Source organism: Pinus tabuliformis, chromosome 2_2, assembly GCF_031772625.1.
Source record: "Pinus tabuliformis cultivar Carrire ecotype Pingquan chromosome 2_2, CPIR1, whole genome shotgun sequence".
Classification (NCBI taxonomy): Eukaryota; Viridiplantae; Streptophyta; class Pinopsida; order Pinales; family Pinaceae; genus Pinus; species Pinus tabuliformis.
Genome location: NC_142300.1, coordinates 35,451,068 through 35,459,135, shown reverse-complemented (window position 1 = coordinate 35,459,135; position 8,068 = coordinate 35,451,068). Strand labels below are relative to the sequence as shown.

Sequence of the window (8,068 nt, the reverse complement as noted above, 5' to 3'; positions counted from 1 at the left end):
AGAGTCGCATTCCATTCGTTACCTTCTCAACCAGCTCTTTGTGCGCCTTAGGCAACCCAAAAACACGATAATCGGAAACAGTCCTCCTTTGTTTTCGAGTTGCACATAAATATTAGCCCTTGAATGTCTTCCTTCACGCCACCAGCTGTGAATATTTGTCTTGAGTCCAACATAATGATATATTTGCCGACGGGGCATTAATTCGCCATTATCCACCAGGGTTCCGACATCTGAGTTCCGCTGCATCTAAAAGGCATGACTTTCAAAAAGTATGAGACCGTGTACAAGTCTTTGAGCGATTTTTACAGAATAATTAACCCTCATAACTCACACGTTACACCTAAGCTGAATGAGTCTCGGCACCCCATTAGATTGCGGGGCTTCTGAATTGTGTAACGTCGGCACCGCCCTGAATTTCTTAACACCTTTTTTCAAGAGATAAATTACAATGGTTTTCACATCCTCGTTCACTTCATAAAGGCCATCACATATAGGGGTTCAAAGCATTTCTCGCTTGAACTTATCCTCTAACAACAATGCATATATGCACAATATGCGAGCTCTTTTAATCTCTCATCCCCCAGGCATGATTCGATCAAAGTGATTGTAGATGGAAAATCATTTGGAAATGCGATAATAAGCTTTCCTGCTAAGCTTAAGGCAGCTACCTTGAGCTATGGTGTTTCTGAATGGAACATACACTCTAAAATATCCCTGTAGTCCTTTGTCAAGTGGGAACTTGTTGGCATGTATTGACCAAGGCTTTTTTGTAGCTGCTACTCTTAAGTCTATTGGAAGATTTTCTGCTTGCACAAGCTCTCTTAGAAAAGGAACATGACACCCTGGGACAAATTGTCCATCTAGAAACATCTAAGCATAACGGCCAACTGCATCTTCTTCCATTGCTCTTAGTTCATCCTGCTTTGAGTAACACGGCCAGGACCTTGGGTGCCCACTTAATGATTTGTTTCTTGACATCTGTCTCTGTTGACTCCAAATCAGAGTAGAAGCGGCCCTCAGCTAAAAGTGCATTTTCAATTTGCTGATCCTGCTGTGCTTTTATAGCAGCTTTCACCTGATCCCTGTCTATATTTTTTTCTTGAAGAATACTAAAGCCGAGGCCAGCACCAATTGTCAATCTGTGTGGATCAACAAGAGAATTGTGGTGGTTTCCATGATGATAGCTAAGCCGGATAGGAGGAGAATCGGTACCATAACTACCATGAAATATGTTGATAGGCTCTGTACTGTATAAACAAATATGAATGGGATGATTATATATCTCCAACATTGCCTGGATTTCCAAATTATTACCATAGACCTTGTCTCTCCTTTTCTCTTGGAAAAAGCTGTGAAGCTTTCTGTGAAAAATTGAGAGAAGTGATCTCTCTCTTTCTCCATATAGTCAATGCACATCTGTCTTGTGACATCATACACCTCTGGGTCACCATAAACCTGATCAGCAACTGCACGAAAAAGGCAATTACCATCTGCTATCATGCGCCTCACTTCAAGCCCCTTTGATGCCAACAGAGCCTGCACGTGTCAAGACCGATATGTAAAACCTTACACATGCTATTCCCGTAAAATTCTTGCAGAAAATATGACAGCTGGGATGAGATGTGCTATGGATCAGCACGAATTCCCCATTTTGTAGCGCAGTTAGTACAAAGTCGGTGTTTTCCGCTACGAAATCACGAAAACAGGTTGCGTTGCGAAACTGCTAAAGGATTTATGCGCACCGAAAACACTTTGTCCTTAAGCTAGTCTGAGCAATTTTGGCAACATAATTTTCAGTGATAACAGTGGCTCCACTTGGGATAGTGTGCCCTTGTGGCACACTAAGAACTCGCAGGTCCAGTGCCTTATAAAATTTATTTGACAACCATCTTCTTTAATTTCTTTGGGCCTTCACCTCGGGCTTTAGCTAGATGATCACTGTAGGAGAAAGAAAACTACATCTACTGAAAAAAAATGCTCAGTCAACCTTGAGCTTATTTGCAATTTCCTACCTACCTACCCTATCAAGTTCAAACTTCTTTCAGCTCAATCAATGTGAAATTTCCAATGTAGCCAATCATTTGTCTTATCTGATATTTGATTTCTTTGACTGCATCGGAGCTCAGAGCCAATATGATAGTATGATGACCGCTGCCACTGAAATTGTCTCTGATCTTTATAGGAAAACTAAAACACTGGAGAGTAAAACTCTTCCATGTAGTCAGCGATAGGATCCCAGAATACATGATCAGCTTGATTTTTCTTGTAACTTTCCAGCTGTGCAAACTGATCTTCAACAACAGTGTTCAATTCCTCAATCGTGAAAGAGAAAGGAACCAGCATTCTCCCCTTGCGTTCTGCCATAGAAAACTTCTGAAAATAATGATCATGATTATGAAAACTATATGCCTGAATTTGACCTTCTAAACCTTCAATTTCTTTCTCAATGTCCTCAGCAACTTCACCCAAAAATCTCATCTTATCCTCTGCCTTGCAGTCAAAGGATTTTAGATATGAGGACAAGGACAAAGGAAAATTTTCATTTGTTTCTCCATTACTATGATCATTATTCCATTGTTTGAAACCTTGAATTGAAGGAGAGTTTACCACCACCTTTGACCTATCTATCCATTCCTCTAAAAACATAAGCCATAAATCTTGAAATGACTTAATGGATTTGATAGGAAAGCTTCCAATCCATTGTTTACATTTCCCTTGAAGTGAATCATAGAATAACATAATGCAAACATCCTCATGTTTAACTCTAAGAAGCTCAGCAAAATGACAGAAATCTGAGATATGCTTCAAAGTTAAACTCAAATCCTCTCCATTAAATTTGGGACCATTCCTTAGAAAATATGCATCCTTGGGAAAATGATTTGGGAAACCATGAATTCTTGAAAAATCTATGCATGCATACCTTGAACTAAGAATGGTAGCTTCTGGGTCCTTCATAACTCCAGTGGAATCACCATGAATGTATGAATTTTGAATTATTCAACAATGGAGTCGCCAAGGTAGATTTGCAGCCTCAAAAAACCTTCTGAGCTCCTGCTACCTTCAGAAGTTCAGCTTCATGATTACGGGAATGAGTAATCTTCAGGCTCCTGGCAGACACACCAAAATGTTATCACAAAATCAGGTACTGAAGGCTGCTAATCAGCAAGATTCTGTGTAACTATTTCAAACCAGGCTTTGGACTAAGGCTTAACCTCCTTAGTCTGAGAGGGCTGTCTCACAGATTATGAATGTTGACTAATGACAAGAAAAGATGGCTAACTATTATAAGACACATGAAAAATAAGCTGGCTGGACAACATTGAATTGATTCCCATTGGGCTTATGGAGTCTCTCATATCTCAGCAAACAAAAACACTATCTTTTCATAGAAATCAGGGCACTTTACATCTATATGTTCAAACATAACTTTGAAACCACAGTTTGCCAAGGCATACAGGAAGTCAGAGCATGATTCATGAGTTCTGAGTGATTATGCATTAACAAAACTGTAAAAGAACCTTAAAGAAAGAATACCATCACACATTTAAACAAGAAGATCCATTGTGAATCCTGAGAAGAAAACACAGTCATTTGCATTACTGAAATTTGTTTATACATAAACCAAAAACAGTCTTCTCCAAAACATCCAACCACTTCTCTATCTCTGCTTCAGCTATTTATAAAGTTCTTCTACCTGACTCCCCTTCATCTGAGGGGAACTCGAAGTCCTTTTCTAATGACACCTATTCATCTTTAAACTAACTAATAAAAGTCACTTACTACTAACTGATAGCTCTAGAAACCTAAAACAACTAGGATTCTAATCCTACATCATGTTGGACATAGTATTTATTACAATCAAGATTCATTCTCTGCCAAGTGGATTACTATAGTTGTAGCTTTGATGGCTTTAATTACAATGAACTTCGTTCTTTGACATCTGCTCTCCTTCTGGCGGTGGCTGTGATAGCATGAGAAGAGTATGCAATGAACAAGCTAGCTTTGGATACTGGATGCATTAATGGTTCAATAGTATTCGGATAAAACCCCTGTTTTTCCGGTCTTTGTCTTCCACCACTCTTCGAAAATGTAGCAGCATGTCCCCAGCTCTTTAATAACCCAAGGTATGGAACGTTGCCATGTTTCTTATGTGCTGTAGGCTGTATTGATGGACAGGTGAGCAAGCCAAAACAATACTCCTCGTATGCAATTCTTTCCAAACCCTAATGACCGGTAATAAAGTGCCTTTACAGCAGTATCTTAACAGAAGTTGTTTACTGTTGAATATGTCACAGCTTTGATAGAAACCTTTATTAAGATTCATTCACTAGTCTCTCGACCTCCTAATACTTTCTACAGCAATTTTGACATCCTGTCTTTCAAGCCATTGATCAATTTGAGAGATGCCCTAAGCTGCAAAACAGTTTCTCGAATATCACCAAGTTTGCTGAAAACTCCTTTAGTTACAAGGCTGTTCAAAGCTGTTATTTTATTGGCAACATCCTTGATGATGTCTTGTGATAGGACATTCTCAAACACTCCAAATGGTAGAACAACTGACATTGGAACTTTGACCCATGAAGGTACCTTTCCTCTCAAATATGCAATATTAAAAGATTTAGATCCCACCAGTTCACCATTAAATTCATCAGCTGACACTGCATATGTTCCAGCAAAATGCTTCTTCTTTAAAATGATTCTTGGGGTCTACTCATTTGAAGATGACAATATTGCACAACCTCCTTGCAGGTTCCTGCTCACACTGAAACATGGGATAGAACATCTGGCATATCAGCTGTCAGAACAGCAACCACACCATCTGGAATTTCTTTCTGTGTCTTATCATTATCCAAATTTGAGTAATCTAAATGAAGCCTCCAACCCTTCAATCCAGCTAACCTAGCATAATGCACAGCTGCCACGAGATCACTATCTGTTGCAAGTAAAACTTTATCACCTTCATCATCGTCATACAGAATCTGAGGCAGATGAGCCGAATCAATGTCATCTCCCACTTGCTGAATCATTGCAGATATGAGCTCTGTCAAACTCTCACAGTTAAACCTATGAACCCGGCCTTTTCGATCCTCTAATTTAAAAGGGCAAAGGAATTTCCTTGGTTCAGAGATGGATAAGTAGCTTTTGCCATTTCTGTTGTCTCAGAAGCCATCCTTGCAGATGCATCGCTGTGGGAATCCTCATAATCTTCTGCTAGCTCTAATGCCAAAGTTGAATCCCAAAACTTCTGCATCATTGAACCTGCCATGTCATTTCCAACTGCTCCAGAGCTTCACACAGTGGCCATTGCTGCATTGGTAATTTGCAACACGTCTATATAGGCCACAACGAATCCATCTCTATCTACAACTGGCAGGTGTAAGAATTTGCCATCATGCAAAGTCATACAAAAAGAGTCGCATTCCATTCGTTACCTTCTCAACCAGCTCTTTGTGCGCCTTAGGCAACCCAAAAACACGATAATCGGAAACAGTCCTCCTTTTTTTTCGAGTTGCACATAAATATTAGCCCTTGAATGTCTTCCTTCACGCCACCAGCTGTGAATATTTGTCTTGAGTCCAACATAATGATATATTTGCCGACGGGGCATTAATTCGCCATTATCCACCAGGGTTCCGACATCTGAGTTCCGCTGCATCTAAAAGGCATGACTTTCAAAAAGTATGAGACCGTGTACAAGTCTTTGAGCGATTTTTACAGAATAATTAACCCTCATAACTCACACGTTACACCTAAGCTGAATGAGTCTCGGCACCCCATTAGATTGCGGGGCTTCTGAATTGTGTAACGTCAGCACCGCCCTGAATTTCTTAACACCTTTTTTCAAGAGATAAATTACAATGGTTTTCACATCCTCGTTCACTTCATAAAGGCCATCACATATAGGGGTTCAAAGCATTTCTCGCTTGAACTTATCCTCTAACAACAATGCATATATGCACAATATGCGAGCTCTTTTAATCTCTCATCCCCCAGGCATGATTCGATCAAAGTGATTGTAGATGGAAAATCATTTGGAAATGCGATAATAAGCTTTCCTGCTAAGCTTAAGGCAGCTACCTTGAGCTATGGTGTTTCTGAATGGAACATACACTCTAAAATATCCCTGTAGTCCTTTGTCAAGTGGGAACTTGTTGGCATGTATTGACCAAGGCTTTTTTGTAGCTGCTACTCTTAAGTCTATTGGAAGATTTTCTGCTTGCACAAGCTCTCTCAGAAAAGGAACATGACACCCTAGGACAAATTGTCCATCTAGAAACATCTAAGCATAATGGCCAACTGCATCTTCTTCCATTGCTCTTAGTTCATCCTGCTTTGAGTAACACGGCCAGGACCTTGGGTGCCCACTTAATGATTTGTTTCTTGACATCTGTCTCTGTTGACTCCAAATCAGAGTAGAAGCGGCCCTCAGCTAAAAGTGCATTTTCAATTTGCTGATCCTGTTGTGCTTTTATAGTAGCTTTCACCTGATCCCTGTCTATATTTTTCCCTTGAAGAATACTAAAGCCGAGGCCAGCACCAATTGTCAATCTGTGTGGATCAACAAGAGAATTGTGGTGGTTTCCACGATGATAGCTAAGTCGGATCAGAGGAGAATCGGTACCATAACTACCATGAAATATGTTGATAGGCTCTGTATTGTATAAACAAATATGAATGGGATGATTATATATCTCCAACATTGCCTGGATTTCAAAATTATTACCATAGACCTTGTCTCTCCTTTTCTCTTGGAAAAAGCTGTGAAGCTTTCTGTGAAAAATTGAGAGAAGTGATCTCTCTCTTTCTCCATATAGTCAATGCACATCTGTCTTGTGACATCATACACCTCTGGGTCACCATAAACCTGATCAGCAACTGCACGAAAAAGGCAATTACCATCTTGTATCATGCGCCTCACTTCAAGCCCCTTTGATGCCAACAGAGCCTGCACGTGTCAAGACCGATATGTAAAACCTTACACATGCTATTCCCGTAAAATTCTTGCAGAAAATATGACATCTGGGATGAGATGAGCTATGGATCAACACGAATTCCCCATTTTGTAGCGCAGTTAGTACAAAGTCGGTTTTTTCCGCTACGAAATCACGAAAACAGGTTGCGTTGCGAAACTGCTAAAGGATTTATGCGCACCGAAAACACTTTGTCCTTAAGCTAGTCTGAGCAATTTTGGCAACATAATTTTCAGTGATAACAGTGGCTCCACTTGGGATAGTGTGCCCTTGTGGCACACTAAGAACTCGCAGGTCCAGTGCCTTATAAAATTTATTTGACAACCATCTTCTTTAATTTCTTTGGGCCTTCACCTCGGGCTTTAGCTAGATGATCACTGTAGGAGAAAGAAAACTACATCTACTGAAAAAAAATGCTCAGTCAACCTTGAGCTTATTTGCAATTTCCTACCTACCTACCCTATCAAGTTCAAACTTCTTTCAGCTCAATCAATGTGAAATTTCCAATGTAGCCAATCATTTGTCTTATCTGATATTTGATTTCTTTGACTGCATCGGAGCTCAGAGCCAATATGATAGTATGATGACCGCTGCCACTGAAATTGTCTCTGATCTTTATAGGAAAACTGAAACACTGGAGAGTAAAACTCTTCCATGTAGTCAGCGATAGGATCCCAGAATACATGATCAGCTTGATTTTTCTTGTAACTTTCCAGCTGTGCAAACTGATCTTCAACAACAGTGTTCAATTCCTCAATCGTGAAAGAGAAAGGAACCAGCATTCTCCCCTTGCGTTCTGCCATAGAAAACTTCTGAAAATAATGATCATGATTATGAAAACTATATGCCTGAATTTGACCTTCTAAACCTTCAATTTCTTTCTCAATGTCCTCAGCAACTTCACCCAAAAATCTCATCTTATCCTCTGCCTTGCAGTCAAAGAATTTTAGATATGAGGACAAGGACAAAGGAAAATTTTCATTTGTTTCTCCATTACTATGATCATTATTCCATTGTTTGAAACCTTGAATTGAAGGAGAGTTTACCACCACCTCTGACCTATCTATCCATTCCTCTAAAAACATAAGCCATAAATC

The 8,068-nt window shown here is 39.8% G+C and overlaps 1 pseudogene; it reads right to left on the bottom strand.

Moving 5' to 3' along the window:
- Nucleotides 1-913: 913 nt before the first annotated feature.
- On the bottom strand, nt 914-4,563 carry LOC149191382 (OVARIAN TUMOR DOMAIN-containing deubiquitinating enzyme 6 pseudogene; annotated as a pseudogene).
- Between the last annotated feature and the right edge of the window lie 3,505 nt (nt 4,564-8,068).